Genomic DNA, 19919 nt, shown 5'->3' with positions numbered 1-19919 from the left:
CGTCTATGGGGTCGCACAGAGTCAGACACGACTGAAGCAACTTAGCAGCAGCAGCAGCTACCATCTCAACCCAAGGTCTTAAGGATGGCCTCAGTAGGGGAAAGAGAGCTGGAGGGTGTGTGTGTGTGTGTGTGTGTGTGTGTGTGTACACACGCGTGTTCAGTCATGTCCAACACTTTGCGACCCCATGGACTGTAGCCCATCTGGCTCCTCTGTCCATGAGCTTTTCCAGGCAAGAATACTGGAATGGGTTGCCATTTCCTACTCCAGGGGATCTTCCCAACCCAGGGATCGAACCTGCATCTCTTGTGTCTCTGGCATTGGCAGGCTGATTCTTTACCACTGCGCCTCCTGGGAAGCAGGAGGGTTGTGCACCAGCAATTAAATACTTCAGCCTGGAAATGACATATGTAACTTCCACTCATAGACTATTAGAACTTGTGACACAGGCTCAATTTAATTGCAAAGGTGGCTGAGAAATGTAGGGGGGAGGCATGGACTATTTATAATAGTAAGTGACCTTATCTCAGCCACAGTTCCCTATAATCATCATTGACTCTGTTCTTGGTGACCAATGTTCTGAGCAGTTGCTTGGAGGAGATGTGTGCCTGTTGTAGGGATGAAAGATGGGGGAGAAGGCTGCTTTGTTCCTTGGGTTAGAGTGTGCTGAAGGACCTGGGGACCTGTGATTCCAGACAGACCCAGCTGGCTTTGAGATGCTTCCTCCTGTGCAGCTGACAGAAGCAACTGTCAGAATTGTTGAATAGCTTGCTGAAAAGCTCAACACACCAAATGCTTGCTTGTCTTGGCTCTGGTTCTCAAACAAATCCTGCCTCAGCTCAAAGCTGCCACCACCAGTGCTTTGGCAGGAAAGTGACCTCTCATAAATATCACTGGACTTTGCTATGACCCCATTTCTTCTGGGTTTTGTCTCCTGAACCCATCACCCTTGAAGCAAGGGACTAAAGCAATTCCTGTCACTTTTTCCTCTGTCTCCACTTGATACAAGCAGAGCAGTGACTCAGGAAGATGACAGGAAAGAGAAGGACTCTCATCTGTTCATTCAGTAAACATTTATTATACTTACTTTGTGGAAGGCTGTTTGCCAAGCACTAGGGTCATGGAGAGGAACAGTCTAATGGAGTTGTAGATAAGAAAGCTTGTGTCAGCCCTTCCTCAAAACTTTCTACAGTTCCCACAACCAGCTGCATCTCCTTCCATGCTTCTTGCTTCTTTGCAAATGCTAATCCCTCTCCTTGTAATCCCATGCATGCTTTCAGGTTCATTTTCATGGTCATCACCCTCCTTTCTACTTTCAGACTCACCTCCTCTCATGTCCCCAGGACATGATGTAGATAATCCCAGTGTCAGTCAAACCTATTACCAGAATGACCACGTGATTTACTGTCCAAACCCAGGACACTTTTGAGACTGAAAAGTGAAACATGAAAGTGAAAGTGGCTCAGTCATGTTCAACTCTTTGTGACCCTATGGATTATAGTCCATGGAATTCTCCAGGCCAGAATACTGGAGTTTGGTAGCCTTTCCCTTCTCCAGGGGATCTTCCCAACACAGGGATCGAACCCAGGTCTCTCGCATTGCAGGCGGATTCTTCACCAGCTGAGCTATGAGGGAAAAAGCCCCATTTGAGAATGAAAGGGAATGCTATCATCAATTGCTTCAGCTCAACAGGTGTCAATCAATCTGTTCCAGGCAAACTAAAAATTATGGTCACCCACACCTATACCCAACGTCATAAAACCTGACACTTGATGCTTTCATGTCTCAGCCCTTTGAGATGATATTGCTATCCATATATTTTTAATTTTTTTTAAATGTGGACCATTTTTAAGGTCTTTATCAAATTTGTTACAGTATTGTTTCTGTTTTATGTTTTGATTTTTGGCCGTGAGATATGTGGAATCTTAGCTCCCGAGACCCTGGGTTGAACCCACACCCCCTGCATTGGATGGTGAAGTCTTACCCACTGGACTGACAGAGATGTCCCATTGTTATCCCCATTTTTAAGATGAGGAGATAGAGCCTGAGACAGAGAAGAGACTTATGGTCTCACACCAAGAAGGCAGCAAAACTGGCCTGGGAAGTTAGAACATCAGATTTCAAATCTTGGGCTCTTCTGACTCTAGAGATCGGTAGGTACCACCACACCCGACTCCCTAGTACCACAGAGTCTTACTAAGTTAGTCATGTGTGGTTCTCCCCCAGATCCAAGATGTAGAGGGAAGGTAGAAATGCAGTCTTACTTATCTTGTGCACCAGTTCCCCCCAGCCCTTGGTGTAGAAAAGGTCTTAGGGCATGTTTGTTGGACAGATGACTTCTTGAGGTTAGAGCTTTATGTTTCATCTTTTAAAAAATATTTATTTGTTTGTGCTGGGTTGTAGTTGCAGCATGCGGGATCTTCCTTGTGGCACAAGGGATCTTGAGTTGCAGCATGTGGGATCTAGTTCCTTGGCCAGGGATCAAACCCGAGCCCTCTGCATTGGGAGCTCAGATTCTTAGCCACTGGATGACCAGGGAACTCTCTGTGTAGTTTCTTCTTAAAATCTGAGCCCCTTTTTCACACCTGGTACCTAGCACAGTGCTTGCTATGCATCTGTTCATTCCAGTAACACTTATTAATCACCTACCACGTGCCTGGTACTGTGCCGGTGATGCAGCAATGAACAAAATAGACAAGGTCCTGGTTCTCATGGGGCTTACAGTCCCGTGGGGGAAAACGTACAATCACAAATAAACACAGTTACAAATCAAGATAAATGCTAAGGAAAAATACTAGATACTGAATTTTAAGAGCTATTTTGGAGGTACATTTTGTAGGTTTTTATCATAGATTGGATGGCTGAAATAGATGAAGACAAAAAGAAGACGCAGTTTGGAAAGAGAAAAATGTCGGTTTGGATGTGTGGGGCTGGACGTGCCTGTGGGGTTTCTGTTTTAATCTTCCCACGTCTAGCCAGGTTAACTGATTTGCTCCAAACTGAAAAATTGTGGCAAGGGAAAGAAACCCCCTTCAGCCAGCCCAAAGAGAGCTGGCCTCCAGCTAGCATGGTGGTTCTAAGAGGGGCAGAAGGCAGAAGATAAGCAGAGAAAGGATGTGCTCACGGAAACAATAATCAGACCTCCCAAGCTGCAGTGAAGACCGCGGCAAGCAGCCAAGGACCGGGCTGCGTTACATCCAACGGAGAGAGCAGGATCGCCGCGCCACCCTCCTCCTCTAAGGGCCAGCGCACCCCCGGGCGCTCTAACGAGGGGAGGGGACTGCTCCGTGCCTGGAAACCCGAGCCGTGCGGCTGGCTCCGCGGCAGGACCCGCCAATCGGGCTGTGCCTGGTGGCGGCACCACGTGACTCGCCTCCCCATCTCCTCCCCTCCTCGCTTTCCAGGGAAGACGGGCATCCCCGTCATGGTGCCACCCCGGCCATCCCGCCCCCACCCCTCGCGTGCCGCAGCCGCGCGGGCGTGAGCTCCCGCGAGCCTCAGGGATTCCGCCGCAGTCCGCTGCGGCGCGGGGGAGGGGCGGGGAGGAGAGAAAGCTGCAGCCGCAGCGCACGCAATTTTTTTCCATCAAGGTCAAGCGTACCCACTTCCCGGCAAGGCTGCCTCGGGAATCCCTCCCAGCCATTACCGCCACTGCAGCCACGCAGGCGGGCCGCAGCATCCCTGGACCATCTGGACCACTGCCGCAGGCTCTCACTGGGCTTCCTGCAGGAACAGCGGGGAACAAGAGGGTCTCAATCTATCCTGCCCCACTAGCTTCCCAGTCACACACCTCATGTTGTGTCACCCAGCTTTAAACCCTAAACTGGCTCCCGATAACCCTATAGGGGAGCATTAAGGCCCCTCATAGCCAAGCCCGGGTTAACCTTTTCCAGTCCCACGGCCCCCTTGCATTAGAGACCCAGTCCCTCTGGATCTCCTGCCCTTTCAGGTCCAGCCATCACTTACATACTCAAGTGACTACTCTTACTGTACCTTGTGCCTAGGGTGCCCTTTGCGAACACAGCACATTTACAAGACCCAGCTTTATTATGTTGGAGAAGACTCTTGAGAGGCCCTTGGACTGCCAGGAAATCCAACCAGTCCATCCTAAAGGAAATCAGTCCTGAATATTCATTGGAAGCACTGATGCTGAAGCTGAAACTCCCAATACTTAGACCACCTGATGCAAAGAACCGACTCATTAGAAAAGACGCTGATGCTGGGAAAGATTGAAGGCGGGAGGTGAAGGGGACGACAGAGGATGAGATGGTTGGATGGCATCCCTGACGCGATGGACATGAGTTTGAGTAGACTCCGGGAGCTGGTGATGGACAGGGAGGCCTGGCATGATGCAGTCCACGGGGTCGCAAAGAATCGGATACGACTGAGCGACTGAACTGAACTGAACTTTATTATAATTCTATGGAGGGTGGGAACTGGTGCTGAAATGTCTCAACAAAGATCACAAAGTTGAAAGACTACAGGGTTAAGTAGGAGAAATAAACAGGGCCAGTGGGCAGAGGCATAAGAAAATCTTATGCCTAAAGGGCAGGGACCCAGCCCTCCACTGAGGCCAACACGTTCCTTGGGGGACTGTGGACCCTATGATGCCAGATATTATGAGTTTGCAGGAAAAACCACAAACCCAGATTTTTATGTGTAATCACTCACTTTTAAAATATTGATTTAAAATTTTTTAAACATCCCGTGGACCAGATGCAGCTCATAGACCTCAGTGTGTGACCTCTTCTCTTTAGGAAAGAGGATGCCTTTCGCTGGGAAAATACTTTGAAAAACTCTTTAAGAAGGTGTGATTCTTGAAACTTTCAGAGGCAGCTGTTGTGGAGGCAATGAGGAAGAGGATTTGGATTTGAATTTGTTCCTAAAATGATTCTAGATGTTTTAAGCTACTGAGGACTCAGAGAATCTATCAGAAACTGGAGGACTGAGTTTGGGAAATGGGCAGGAACCAAGAGTAGGGGTCAGGATTGTGGGAGGTAGAAGTGAGACAGCAGGAAGCCACTCTGGGGGACCCACCCACCAGCATCAACCGCTGTGAATGATAGCAAACATTTCCTCCCATCCTCATGGGGGCCCGCATGAGGGCCAGGGAGGGGCCCTGCCAGGGAGGGGCTTGGACTTGCAAAGGGTGGGGTGAAGGGGGTGACCTGAAGACAGGAGGGGAAGCCAACTCCCCAACTCCTAAGGCTTCACACAGTGGGGTAATGCCTGGAAGGGAAATTGGAGCTTTCTTCGGAGCTCCATACGGCAGATACCCATGACCAGGAGATAGGAGTTGGCCACGGCTGAGGAATAGTGTGGAGGGAAGCAGAAGAGCTGTTAAGGCTGTCTTGGGAACCAGTGTATTACTAGTTCACCCCAAGATCTTTTTTTTTTTTTAATCATTTCTTAAAAACCATTTATTTGGGCACTAAGTGATGGTCCAGTGATTAAGAATCCAACTTGCGAGAAAAAAAAAAAAAAAGAATCCACCTTGCAATGCAAGGGACACTGGTTCAATCCGTGGTCTGAGAAGATCCCACATGCCATGGAGCAACTAAGCCTGCGTGCCACAATTACTGAGCCTGTGTTCTAGAGCCTGTGAGCTGAAACTACTGAGCCCCCGTGCTGCAACTGTTGAAGCCTGTGCACCTAGAGCCTGTGTTCTGCAACAGGAGAAGCCACTGCTATGAGAAGCCCACACACTGCAATGAAGAGTAGCCTCCCTCACTGCAACTAGAGAAAGCCCAAGTGATGCAATGAGGACCCACCACAGCCTTGGCTGTGCTGGGTCTTAGTTTCGGCATGGAGGATTTAGTTTCCTGACCAAGGACTGAACCCAGGCCCCCTGCATTGTGATTGTGGAGTATTAGCTACTGGACCACCAGGGAAGTCCACCCTGAGGTCTTTTGTTGATATAACTATGATGTGGTCTCTTCCTCTGTCTCCCATTCCTGGAAATCTTCAAAAAATCTCCTGTATTCAGAGGCTGCCTCAACTGGAGTGTTTGTGAAAAGGGCTGAAGGGGCCAAGTTTTCCATCTGTTTTGGTATCGTGCTGACCAAACACAGTACAGGCTGAATCAATAGCTGGACCACAAGACATAAAGCCTCCCAGGAATTTGCAGTAATCTTGGAGAGGGTTTTGGAATAGGTACTTGGATTCGTCCCATGATCTCAAGGGGTCAGGAGATCCCTGGCTGACATCTAGGTTACAGTAATAACGAACCAGCTATAATTTACTAAGTGGTTACTTGCACCGGACATTGTGCACGTACATACATTATCTCTACAATCCTCACAGTGACTGTATGAGATATTATCATAATCTTCATTTTACTGATGAAGAAATTAAAGCTCAGAAAGATGAAGTGAGTTGCCCAAAGTCACAGAGATAGGAAATGGTAGGCTGGACTTGCTCTCCAGCCGATTGCCCTGAGCAGAAGAAATAATCATCTTCTTTGGGGTTTTTCTGGACGGCACTTAGTATGCAGAGTTATAATTATTGTTTTAATTTGTGTGTCTGTCCTTCTCATTCATCTATAAGGGGACAGGAGCCAAGCCAGTAATTTCAAGTGCCTGACACACAGAGGGGGTGTTGAGTACACGTTAAATCAATTCGTTTAAGGAAGACCAAAAGCAGCGCCCTCAAGTCTAAGGTGTTCGTGCTCTTAAGGAAGTGATTCACCCTTTCTAGGTCTCAGTTTTCTTGCCTGTGGAATGGGGATTATAGATCTCACAGGTTTATTGTGAGATTTAAATGAGACCAGGTCATGGAATTTCCATACAACTAGCAGCTGATGATAATGATAACATGAGGATGATGCTGGAAAAAGGAGCAGGGAAAGAAGCTATCCAGAAATGATTTTGATAGATAAAGAAACTATTCAGAAAAAAAAAAAATCCAGAAATTCCAGAACTGTATCAGTTCAAAGAGGAATTCTTAGGAGGCCCAGCCACTGTGCAGTTTCCAAGACTACAGTGTCTTCATTCGTTCATCATTGCTGGAACACATACTATGTGCCACTGCTTGATTACATTTCATCTGAAACTCTGCAGAACAGATACTCAAGTTATTCTCACTCTACAAGTGAAAAAAAGATGAGGTAAGAAATATGATGTGACTTCCACAAAGAGAACACAGCTACGGAGTGGCAGAAGCGGGATTTGAAGTTAGATCTGTGTGGGTCTAAACCCCTTGTTCATTCTGCTTTCGATGCCACAGCTTCTTCAGTCTTCTCCTGATTCACCAGCACATTTATCAAACATCAGCTAAGTACTAGGGGATACAAGGCCTAGACTATCTGAAAGTCTTTTCCAGGACAAGCTGGGAGGCAGACAACTCAGTGGATATTTAAAAATTCAGCCTGATAAGCTCTGTGTTGGGTCAAGTGTGAGTGATAGAGTTGCAAGGGGAACCCCTTCCAGGGTCCAAAAGTGGGCCCTTGTCTAATATTCAGAAATGAATTGTCCAAAGAGACACATGTGCTGACAATGCAAGAGACTTTATTGGAAAGGGGTGCCCAGGCAGAGAGCAGTAGGGCAAGGGAACCCAGGAGGACTACTCTGCCACACGGCTTGAAGTCTTGAGTTTCATGGTAATTAGGCTAGTGCCTGGGTTGTCTCTGGCCAATCACTCTGATTCAGGGTCCTTCCTGGTGGCATATGCATCACTCAGCCAAGATGGATCCCAGTGAGAAGGGTTCTGGGAAGTTGGTAGGCGATATGAACTGGAGTCTTCTCTCCTTTTGACCTTTCCTGAATTCTTCCAGTTGGTGGTAGCTTGTTAGTTCCACATTCCTTACCAGGACCTCCTATTTAAGATTGCTCATGCAAGCGGTTACTCTGGTGTCTGGTCAGGGTGGGCAGTTTCAGTCAGTAGTTCCTCTAACAATAGAAGAGAGTGCTACCTGCCATTCTCTTTGGTCTGCGGACCCCAGGTACATCTCAAACTCACTAGGTTGTTCCCTTCAAGTCTACCACCTCTCTCGGGTGGAGGGGGTTTTGCAGTGGGGACCAGAGAATAACCAATAATCCTCTCCAAAAGAAATCCCTACTAACCAGCCTCTCCTCTCCCTTCATCTCTGTTTCTGTCTCTGTTTCTCACTCTCTGTCTCTCACAGACACACGACCTCTCATGAGGTGGGTGATGGGGTACTGCTGGTAGAACCGGTTTCTCCACCCTTCAGGCATGCCCTGCCTGGGTGGTCCATGGTTCATGGCATTTGTTACCTCTGCCAGAATGACAGGAAACTGGCATTTAACATCCTGTTACACATTCATTAAAAAGAAATCAGGAAGGAAAGTCACCCAATCAATAGTGATTATCTCTCCGTGGTGAAGTTATGTGTAATCTCTATTTTCTTCTTCTTACTTACTTGCTTACATTTTTTTCTACCATGGATTTACTACTTTTGTAATCAGTAAAACTATTTTCACAATTATCTGTGGCCTCATAGGTGTGGGGGAAGGTCTATGAGAAGCAGTCTCAGAAGGGGATTTGCCCTGAGTACAGAAGGGACTGGACAAGGTGACACATGGGAGAGGTGAGGAAGTGAGAGGTCATCGAGGATTAAAAACAAGGGCCACCGTTCCTTGACGTGCGATTCTCAGTTAACCCTCAAAACCAGCTTAGGAGATAAGCTATTATTTCACAGCTGAGGAAACCAAAAGCCAATTTCACAGAAAAAGAAACCAAGACTCAGAGAGGTTCCATTACTTGTCCAGGAACACACAGCTAGAAAGTGATGGAGGCAGGATTTGAATCCAGATCAGGGTATTTTTAACTTCTGGACTCGGGGGCCATTTCAAGACCTTCCAGTTGCACAACATTTACATATTCCCAGTTCTTCACACACACTAACTGATACTAGTACAAGGCAGAGGGGTGGGTGAGATAAAGATCACTGTCCTGTTTCCCAAATGAGAAAAGGCCAGAGAGGAGACTTGCTCAGCATAGAGTCACAACGTGGCGGCGCTCCGAGAATCCTCCTTTCTCTCTTTGGGCAGCCTTCCTCCTTCCGCCACCTTCTGCCAACTGCAGGGGCTTCCTTCTTGAAACAAGTGACTTAAGGTAAATTGCTGGACTTCCCCTTTCTCAAAACACAGGAAGTCTGTGTTGTTTGCAGCAGTGAGAGAACAATTTCAGGTCAGTTACAGTATAGGCGGGGCCACGTAGAAGACTGTGTCTTGTGGGGGTGGGGGAGTGGGGGTTGGGGGAGTGGGGGTCTGAAGGGGGAGGCAGGGCTTCCTGCCACCAGGGCTGTTCAGAGGGACCTGTATTTTTCCTTCCTGAGGGTCATGTTAGTGTGTCTGCCCAGGCTTGAAGTCATACCCCAGATCGCTGGATGAACTATTATGGAGTTTAGAAAAATGAGCCCACGAGGAAAGAAGACGGGGCCCCCCTCAATAATAATGATGCTAATAATGATGGTGATGATGGCGATGATAATGATGGCCCATGTTTATGGTACAAAAACCTTTATACCAGGCACTAAGTGGCTAACACAAGTGAACTCATTTGAGTCTCATAACTGCCCTAGGAAGAAGATTCTATAGCTTTGGGGTCAAATAAAATCGGGTTCTAACCACAGTCATGCTGCTCCCCAGCTGTGTGACCTCAGAGACCTTACTGACATTCATTCAATAAATGTTTTTGAACACCTACTATGTGCCATACTTTGTTTAGTGAACAAAACAAAGATCTGTGCTCTCACGGTGCTTACAAGGGAAAGCAGACAACTTGTAACCACAGTCAGTAAATTATGTCAGAAAATGATAAGGGCTAAGCAGGGTGAGGGGGTCGGGGAATGCTGAGGAGGAAGGAGGGTGCAGTGTTAAACAGGGGTGTCAGGGAAGTGAGCCTGAGGAGCATCCCCCCGGTGCACGCTGCCCACCCTGCACCATGTGCTTGCATTCTGAGGGTGTTGTTTCTTTGCCATGTAGCCTCCCAGCCTGATTTTCTGGCCCTTTTCTGCTAGATGACCTAGAGCGGACTTGTTTACAATTAATAAAACTAACTGATCCAGGTATCATTCTGAGTACCCACTTCCAGGCCTGGTACTTTACATTCATTATTTAATTTGCTCTTTATCCAGATGTGAGAGATAGATATGATGAACCCCACTTTACAGATGAAGGAACCAACTCAGAGAGGTGGAGTGACCTGACTAGGGTCACTTAGCCAATGAGGCACTCTCGTAAGGTGCCTCCCAGTGGTGATGGAAAGGCCCCGGCTGGCTTTTCCTCTCCATCACTTGCTGCTGTGTGTGCTGACAGCCCACAGCTCAGCTCTGCCTAGAGGGAAGGCATCGTGGGAGTCTGACCCTGAGCTGGAAAGACAGACAAGTCTGCGATGCCTGGGAGGACCGCTAGAACCTGGAAGGGAACTGCCTGTGCCTTGCCCTGGTCAGTGCTTCAGAAAGAGAAACCTTCTTGCCAACTGTCCCGTAAGCTAGAGACTTCTCTCTGAGGTCTGAGCCCAGTCACTGGGTGGGCCTGATTCCCATGGACGTGTGGAGATAGAAAACATGTGGGACTGCTGCAGTTGCCAGGCAACCACCAGCTACACACTCTCTTGACCGAGTCAAGAAGGCTGCCTGATGCAGTCAGAGATTCTTGGATCTGAAACCGAAAGATGTCAATTCTAGTTCTCATTTGCTGTGTGATCTTGGGCAAGTCCCTGTCCTTTTTGGGGACTCAGTTTCCTATCTCTTGTATAAAGCACAGTCAGACTGTCTAAGCTGCAATATGAATAGACACCAGATGGTCAGAATCAAAGTGGGGTGGGACCAGAGGCTCAGGAGCTGGTCATCGGTGAGTGAAGACTCAGTCCTCCTCCTGCCCATTCTGTCCTAGCTGTCCTGGCCCTGGTTACCAGCTGAGGGCATAGACATTTCCTTTCCCACCCTGAGCTATTTCAGGCCACCCAGACTCCATCCCAGGCCCACTCCTACAGCTCCGTCTGGGAATCATCTTTGTACTCACAAGTTAGTGCAGCCACCGCCCACCCATCATAACTTTCCCCGTGGGGAGTTTCCTCTGTTCCTGCCAAATGCAGCTACCCAGTTCTGGGTGTTTCCCTGAATATCCATCAGAGGACCTTCTGACGCTGTTTGCCGAGATTGCACTGGTGGTAAACCCTGAGGGTGGTGCATTCTGCAGAAATCAGCAGAGTTAACTCATTCCATTTCACAACCATAACAAAAAATGACTGCAGCTGCAAGGGCAACAAATGCTTTATGTCCCTGATCTCACTTAATCCTCGTACAATCCAGAGGGATGGGAACAAAGGCCCCTGTTTTACAGATGAGGAAATGGAACCTCAGAGAGGTAAAATGACTTGCCCCAGGTCCCAGTAAATAGTGGAGTCAGGACTCCCATTCAGAGCTAGTGCCACAGCCTGGGGTTTCAAGCCACTGTAGGGTGCTATTTCTCCACAATCCCAGAGGAGGGCTCAACCCGCTTTACAGATGGACAAATCAAGGTCCAGAGAGAAGTGACTGGCCCAAGATCACTCGGCGAGTTAATGTTAGGACAGATTCTAGGACCAGTCCCTGCAGAGCCTCACCACACAGTAGAAAACAAACAGTTCCTCATGTGTGAGCAAAAAATCCCTAGTCTTAAGAAGTCCCCAGCAGTTCCTACAAAGTGGAACATTGCCTAGGGTTCACTGACAAGGATCTCTAAAAGTCTCAGTGTTAGGACAGCGTGTCCCAGAGTTTCTTTGGGCAGCAAAAGACTGTGGGTGTCACTGTCTTGAGTCTACAGAGGAGGTCTCAACTCTAGCCACATCTGAGGTACTTTGGTGTGTCTGGAATATTCTCCCAGTTAGTGGTATTGCCTGGTTAATGTTCACCTGTCCACCTGACCTGTAGGTATCAGTTCAATGTCACTTCCTCTGGGAAGACCTCTGTGGGACCCCATGCTTCCCCTACCATAGATTTTCATGGGTTCAGCTCTTTTCTGTAATAATGCTGACCACAGTTTGCCCTGTAGATTCATATCCAAAGCACATTTAAAACATCAACTTACCCTCCCTCCATCAGGCTTCCCTCATGGCTCAGACGATAAAGAATCTGCCTGCAGTGCAGTGCAGAAGACCAGGATTTGATCCCTGGGTCAGGAAGATCCCCTGGAGAAGGGAATGGCAACCCACTCCAGTATTCTTGCCTGGAGAATCCCGTGGACAGAGGAGCCTGGCAGGCTACAATCCATGGGGTTGCAAAGAGTTGGACACACTGAGCAACTAACACTTTCACTTCAGTTTCATCCTCCAAGTGACCCCTAAAGATGCAACTCCAGAGTTTGTATTATCCTCATAAAAACAAACTAATCTTTGAACATTCACTAAGATGATAGATGCTTAATATAAAGACAGATTGGAATCACCCTGCAGCTGCCAGGAGCACTCCCAAATTCTCTGCCCAATCTCAATTCACCCGTAGAGATAGGGTCTTTTTCTTAAAGGCAGAGTGGCTTCAATGTGCAGATATCTTAAGACAGCCTTTGCTTTAGTCACTCCCTTTGGCTGAGTTCTAAGATCTAGGCATACAAAAGAATTACTGTGGGGAGTTCTTTGGTGGCCTAGTGGTTAGTTTATGGCACTTTCATGGTGGAGGCCTGAGTGAGATTCTTAGGGAACCATCCTGGATGCCACATGGCACGGTCAAAAATAAATAAATAAATAAATAAAGCTGCCATTCCTGGGGGAAAAAAGAACAATCAGGCAATCAACATCATCAGTTTAAAAAATTATTGTGCATTATAGGTAATTTAAGGGTTTTCAAATGTAATTGTGAATGATATATGCTTTCCACATGGGTGCTGACTTTTGAATCGAGCCTGCTTCTGAGACACCCACACTATAATTACGATCGTGAAAGAGTATTGCACCTCTGGACCAGAAGCCCACGAGGATTTGATTGCCTCATCTCTCATACCCATATCCAGCATGAAACTGGGCACAGAGCAGGTACTCAGTAAATGTTTATTGAGGGAATGAATCACCTTTGCTTTCTTACTTACTGAAAGACAGACCAGAAGAGGTCTGTGTGGGTCCAGATGGCTATGGGTTCTCTCACTGTTTGAGGCCAGAAGCCACTGAGGCACCTGTCTGCACCTGCTCCTCTACATGCACAGGGCAGAAGCCATGTGAGTGTGAGTTTGGATGTGTGCATGTTTATTGGCTCACACATTTCTGTGACAACCAGAGGCAGTTTTCTATTTGCAGCACTTAATTTCATAACAGTTTCCTGTAGCTTCTGTAACACATTACCATAAATTTAATGGTTTAAGACAATATTTTTATCTTAGAGTTGGAGGTCAGAGATCCAAAAAGGGTCTCGCAGGGGTTAAAATCAAGGTATTGACAGGGCTTGCGTTTCTTCTGGAGGCTTTGGGGAAGAATCTGCTTCCTTGCTTTTTCAATCAAGCTAGAGCTGCATTCCTTGGCTTGTGGCCTTTCCTCCATCTTCAAAACTAGCAGCATCACATCTTCCAGTCTCTTTCTCTGTGCTTGCCTTCTCTCCTGGAGGATCCTTGCGACTGGTATAGGTCCACTGCGATAACCCAGGATGATCTCCCCATTTTAATTTTCTTTTACAAGAATTTATTTTTAATTTGAGGATAATTGCTTTACAGTGTTGTGTCGGTTTCTGCCATACAACAACGTGAATTAGCCATCACTATGCATATGTCCCTTCCCTCTTGAACCTCCCTCCCACCTCCCAGCCCTCTAGGTTGTCACAGAGCACCAGGCTGAGCTCTCTGTGTTATACAGCAGCTTCCCATTGGCTGTCTTGCACAGGGTAATGCGTATATTTCAATGCTGCTCTCTCAATTCATCCTACCCTCTCCTCCTCCCGCTGTGTCCACAAGTCTGTTCTCTACGTCTGTGTCTGTGTTCCTGCCCTGCAAATAGGTTCATGGGTACCATCTTCCTTGATTCCATACATATGTGTTAATACATGATATTTGTTTTTTTCTTTCTGATTTTCCTCACTCTGTATACAACAGGCTCTAGGTCCATCCACCTCACTACTCATCCACTGACTCAAATTCATTCCTTTTTATGGCAGATTAATATTCTGTTGTATACATGTATCACACCTTCTTTACCCATTCATCTATTGATGGACAGCTAGGTTGTTTCCATGTCCTGACTGTGGTAAATGCTGTGGCAATGAACATTGGGGTACAAGTGTCTTTTTAAAAAACATTTATTTGTTTATTTTAATTGGAGGCTAATTACTTTACAATACCGTGGTGGTTTTTTGCCGTACACTGACATGAATCAGCTACGGGTGGATATGTGTCCCCCATCCCAAACCCTGCTCCCACCTCCCTTCCCACCCCATCCCTCTGAGTTGTCCCAGTGCACTGGCTTTGAGTGCCCTGTTTCATGCATCGAACTTGGACTGGTCATCTATTTCACGTATGGTAATACACATGTTTCAATGCTATTCTCTCAGATCATCCCGCAGAGTCTAAAAGTCTGTTCTTTATATCTGTGTCTCTTTTGCTGTCTCATGTATAGGGTTGTCATTCCCATCTTTCTAAATTCCATATATATGTGTTAATATACTATTTTGGTGTTTTTCTTTCTGACTTACTTCACTCTGTATAATAGGCTCCAGTTTCATCCACCTCATTAGAACCGATTCAAATGCATTCTTTTTAATAGCTGAGTAATATTCCATTGTGTATATGTACCACAACTTTCTTACCCATTCTTCTGCTGATGGACTTCTAGGTTGCTTCCATGTCCTGGCTATTATAAACAGTGCTGCGATGAACATTGGGGTACACGTGTCTCTTTCAATTCTGGTTTCCTTGGTGTGTATGCCCAGCAGTGGGATTGCTGGGTCATATGGCAGTTCTATTTCCATTTTTTTAAGGAATCTCCACACTGTTATCCATAGTGGCTGTACACTGTACCACCAACAGTGTAAGGGGGTTCCCTTTTCTCCACACCCTCTCCAGCATTTATTGTTTGTAGACTTTTTGATAGCAGCCATTCTGACTGGCATGAGATGGTACCTCATTGTGGTTTTGATTTGCATTTCTCTGATAATGAGTGATGTTGAGCATCTTTTCATGTGTTTGTTAGCCATCTATGTGTTTTCTTTGGAGAAATGTCTGTTTAGTTCTTTGGCCCATTTTTTGATTGGGTCATTTATTTTTCTGGTATTGAGCTGCATGAGCTGCTTGTATATTTTTGAAATTAATTCTTTGTCAGTTGCTTCATTTGCTACTATTTTCTCTCATTCTGAAAGCTGTCTTTTCACCTTGCTTATAGTTTCCTTTGTTGTGCAAAAACTTTTAAATTTAATTAGGTGCCATTTGTTTATTTTTGCTTTTATTTCCATTACTCTGGGAGGTGGGTCATAGAGGATCTTGCTGTGATTTATGTCAGAGTGTTTTGCCTATGTTTTCCTATAGGAGTTTTATAGTTTCTGGTCTTACATTTAGATCTCTAATCCATTTTGAGTTTATTTTTGTGTGTGGTGTTAGAAAGTGTTCTAGTTTTATTCTTTTACAGGTGGTTGACCAGTTTTCCCAGCACCACTTGTTAAAGAGATTGTCTTTTCTCCATTGTATATTTTTGCCTCCTTTGTCAAAGATAAGTTGTCTGTAGGTGAGTGGATTTATCTCTAGGCTTTCTATTTTGTTCCATTGATCTATATTTCTGTCTTTGTGCCAGTACCATACTGTCTTGATGACTGTAGCTTTGTAGTATAGTCTGAAGTCAGGCAGGTTGATTCCTCCAGTTCTATTCTTCTTTCTCAAGATTGCTTTGGCTATTTGAGGTTTTTTATATTTCCATACAAATTGTGAAATTATTTGTTCTAGTTCTGTGAAAAATACCATTGGTAACTTGATAGGCATTGCATTGAATCTGTAGATTGCTTTGGGTAGTATACCCATTTTCACTATATTGATTCTTCCAATCCATGAACATGGTATATTTCTCCATCTATTTGTGTCATATTTGATTTCTTTCATCAGTGTTTTATAGTTTTCTATATATAGGTTTTTTGTTTCTTTAGGTAGATTTATTCCTAAGTATTAAATATGTCTTTTTGAATTACAATTTTCTTAGGTCATATGCCCAGTAGTGGGATTGCTGAATCATATGGTAGTTTTATTCCTAGTTTTTTAAAGAATCACCATATTGTTCTCCATAGTGGCTGTATCAGTTTACATTCCCACCAACAGGGCAAAAGTTTCCCTTTTTTCCCCATCCTCTCCAGCATTTATTGTTTGTAGATTTTTTTTTTTTTTGGTGATGGCCATTCTGAAGAGTGTGAGGTGATACCTCATTGTAGTTTTGATTTGCATTTCTCTAATAATGAGTGATGTTGAACATTTTTTCAATGTGTTTATTGGCCATCTGTATGTCTTCTTTGGAGAAATGTCTGTTTAGGTCTAAGATTCTTGATATAAACACATCTGTTAAGTTCCTTTTGCCATATAAGGTAACATTCATAGCTTCTGGGGATTAGGACCTGATATCATTGGTGGCCGTCATTCAGCCTACCCTGCTCAATCGAACAAGATGGTCAATGCACATTTGGTATATTGCATCCTAAGAAAGGGAAGAACAACTGCTCTAGCAGAGAACCCACAGCACAAGATCCTGAAGCTGTAAGAACTGAGAAAACTTGGACAAGGTATATCCAAAGTCCCTCTTCCTCCCTCAAGGCATTGCTCTTTCTGTACCTCTGAAACACTGGCAACTCCTGTCAAGCTTCTTCTGGGGATCAAAATTTTGACTTTTTTTTTTTGATAACTCCAAGGAACAATTTATAAGTTTGTTACCAAACCATAGAATCTTTTTAAAAATTTTATTGAAGTATAGTTGATTTACAATGTTGTGTTAATTTCAAACAATGCAATCTTGATTTCTACTTATCAATTAATTGAAAAAAAAGGACTGATTGTTTTTGTTAAGCATGAACTTTGGAGTCAGGAAAGCCTAGATTCAAATCTAGGTTCTGGCACTTACTAGCTGTAAACAGTAATTTTGCCTCTGTGAGGAACCTCAGATGATGTGTTTTGTTTTGTTTGTTTTTTGATCTGTAAAATGGGGATAACAACAGAATCTCTACTGCAAGGTGGTTGTGACAAATAATAAGATAAAGTATATTGTGGTTCTCAAAGTGTGGTTCCCAGACCAGCCACATTTAATCACCTGTGAATTAGCCCCGCTCCTGACATACTGAATCTGCAACTCTTGGAGTGGGACCCAGCAGTCTGTGTTGCAAGAGGCCTTCCAGAGGAGTCTAGTATAGATTGAATTTGAAAGCCACTGATTATATATACCAACCAGGCCCTTTATGCCTAACTACACACACACACACACAGACACACACTTGTGTTCGTGCTAAGTTGCTTCAGTGGTGTTTGACTCTGTGTGACCTTCTGGACTGTAGCCTGCCAGGCTCCTCTGTCCATGGGATTTCCCAGGCAAGAATACTGGAGTGGATTGCCATTTCCTTCTCCAGGGGATATTTCCCACCTAGGGATCAAACCTGCATCTCCTATATTGCAGGAGGATTCTTTTACCACTGAGCCACTTGAGAAGTTCCAATTACATAACATACCATGTATTATATATAATAATCAACATAATTAGTATTATATATTGTATATAATTACATATATTATAATGTATTATATATAATGTGCTAGGCACAAAGAGTCTGGCACACACCAATTCTCATTATTGTTATCACTATTGCTTACTGTTAATAGTTTCAGCACATTCCCTCTGAGATATTGAGTTGGGGATGTATCTCTTCCTACTCCTATTCTACAAACATTAGGGAGGTCTCCTAATGTGATCAACTAGTGAGATGGGCTTCTAGCCTCTCCTTGCTCACTATTTCTCCAGACAAGTTAAGCCCCCTTGGTCACCCTGCCCATACCTGCATGCCAACTGTAGGTGTATTGTGAAGACCTCTCCCCAGGTGCCTCTTTTCCAAGGTCCTTCAACTGCACTCAGGTTCTCCTCAGCTGCAGGGCAGCTCTCCAGCCCACCTAAAGTCTGACAGCCCTGAGGTGCAAGGGAGGTTTCCTTCTCCAGTCTGGGACCTGCATTTCTACTTGTCTGCCCAGTGTTTGGCAGCTACTTCACTGGGATGACTCACTCTGGTATGAGGTCAACCAAAACCCCCAAGCCTTTTTCTCAGGAACTGTCTGAGCTCTAGTTGTTCGGATCACTCAGTCCTGGATGTGTGCAATTCATTTCTTAAAAATAGCATTTGCTTTCGAATTACAAAGGTAATATATGCTTGATGCAGTAAGTTAGGAAAACACAGAGGGAAAATAATCACTGGAAATGATTATTTTTAAATGGACTGATTTTCAAAAATGACCCTATATTTTTGTAATCAAGGGGAAAACACCACTGTCAAGCAATTTCCATTTCTAGAGAAAGAAAAAAGAATTGGAGAAAGCAAAACTAATCTGCCATAGGGAAATTGTGAATTCTAACATACATAGATATCTCATCTCATACATAATTCAAATGTATAATAATATAAATTCATCTCCCAGAGACTACCATTGTTAATATTTTTGATATAGCCTCCAGGCCTTTATGTGTAACATTCTGTATTTTTAAACTTAAATCTAGGTCTAAACTCAGATATGGACCTGGCTCAGATTCTGGGTTTTGTATTTATTGGTTATATCACTTTGGACAATTGATTTAAACTCTTGAAGCCTCAATTTTCTCATCTGTAAAATGAAGGTGATAATCTCTACTTCCCAAGATTGTGATAAAGATGAAAATTAATGGAAATAAAGCACATAGTTGTTTTAGTCGCTAAGTTGTGTCCCACTCTTTTGTGACCCCATGGACTGCATCCCTCCAGGATCCTCTGTCTATTGGATCTCCCAGACAAAAATATTAGAGTGGGTGGCCATTTCCTTCTTCAGGGGATCTTCCCCACCCAGGGATCAAACTCGCGTCTTCTGCATTGGCAGGCAGATCCTTTACCTCTGAGCCACCGGGAAAGCCAAAGTACACAGTAAGAGACTGAAAAGAGCTTACATTTGGGTTGTTACTATTGCTGCCAACCTAGATAGCATATTCAAAAGTAGAGACATTACTTTGCCAACAAAGGTTCTTCTAGTCAAGGCTATGGTTTTTCCTGTGGTCATGTATGGATGTGAGAGTTGGACTGTGAAGAAGGCTGAGCGCCAAAGAATTGATGCTTTTGAACTGTGGTGTTGGAGAAGACTCTTGAGAGTCCCTTGGACTGCAAGGAGATCCAATCAGTCCATTCTGAAGGAGATCAGCCCTGGGATTTCTTTGGAAGGAATGATGCTAAAGCTGAAACTCCAGTACTTTGGCCACCTCATGCGAAGGGTTGACTCATTGGAAAAGACTCTGATGCTGGGAGGGATTGGGGGCAGGAGGAGAAGGGGATGACAGAGGATGAGATGGCTGGATAGCATCACTGACTCGATGGACGTGAGTCTGAGTGAACTCCGGGAGTTGGTGCTGGACAGGGAGGCCTGGTGTGCTGCGATTCATGGGGTCGCAAAGAGTTGGACACGACTGAGCAACTGATCTGATCTGATCTGATCTGACTATTGCTAACTCCACCATTGGCCAGTTGTTGCTCCCTTCCTGATCCAGGTGGGACACCACTCCTCTCTGTAGCCTTGCCTGGAATGCTGTTACACATGACGCTTCTTCACTGTTTCCTTGCTGCCTTGTGCCCATCCTTTACAGTACCAGACACATGCTGCTGTGCCCCTTGCACTACTAAACTCCTCCAGGTCAGAGATTGTGTTCACCTTATGCATTGCTGTGTCCCCAGGGTTCAGAAAAAGGCATGACCCAGTTTGGCTGTCCGGAAGAGTCTAGTGAGAGAATTAGCAGGTTCTGGGGTTTAAGAATTTGCC

The sequence above is a fragment of the Bos taurus genome, chromosome 2 (assembly GCF_002263795.3).
Source record: "Bos taurus isolate L1 Dominette 01449 registration number 42190680 breed Hereford chromosome 2, ARS-UCD2.0, whole genome shotgun sequence".
NCBI classification, from domain to species: domain Eukaryota; kingdom Metazoa; phylum Chordata; class Mammalia; order Artiodactyla; family Bovidae; genus Bos; species Bos taurus.
Note: the sequence above shows the minus strand (reverse complement) of the source record.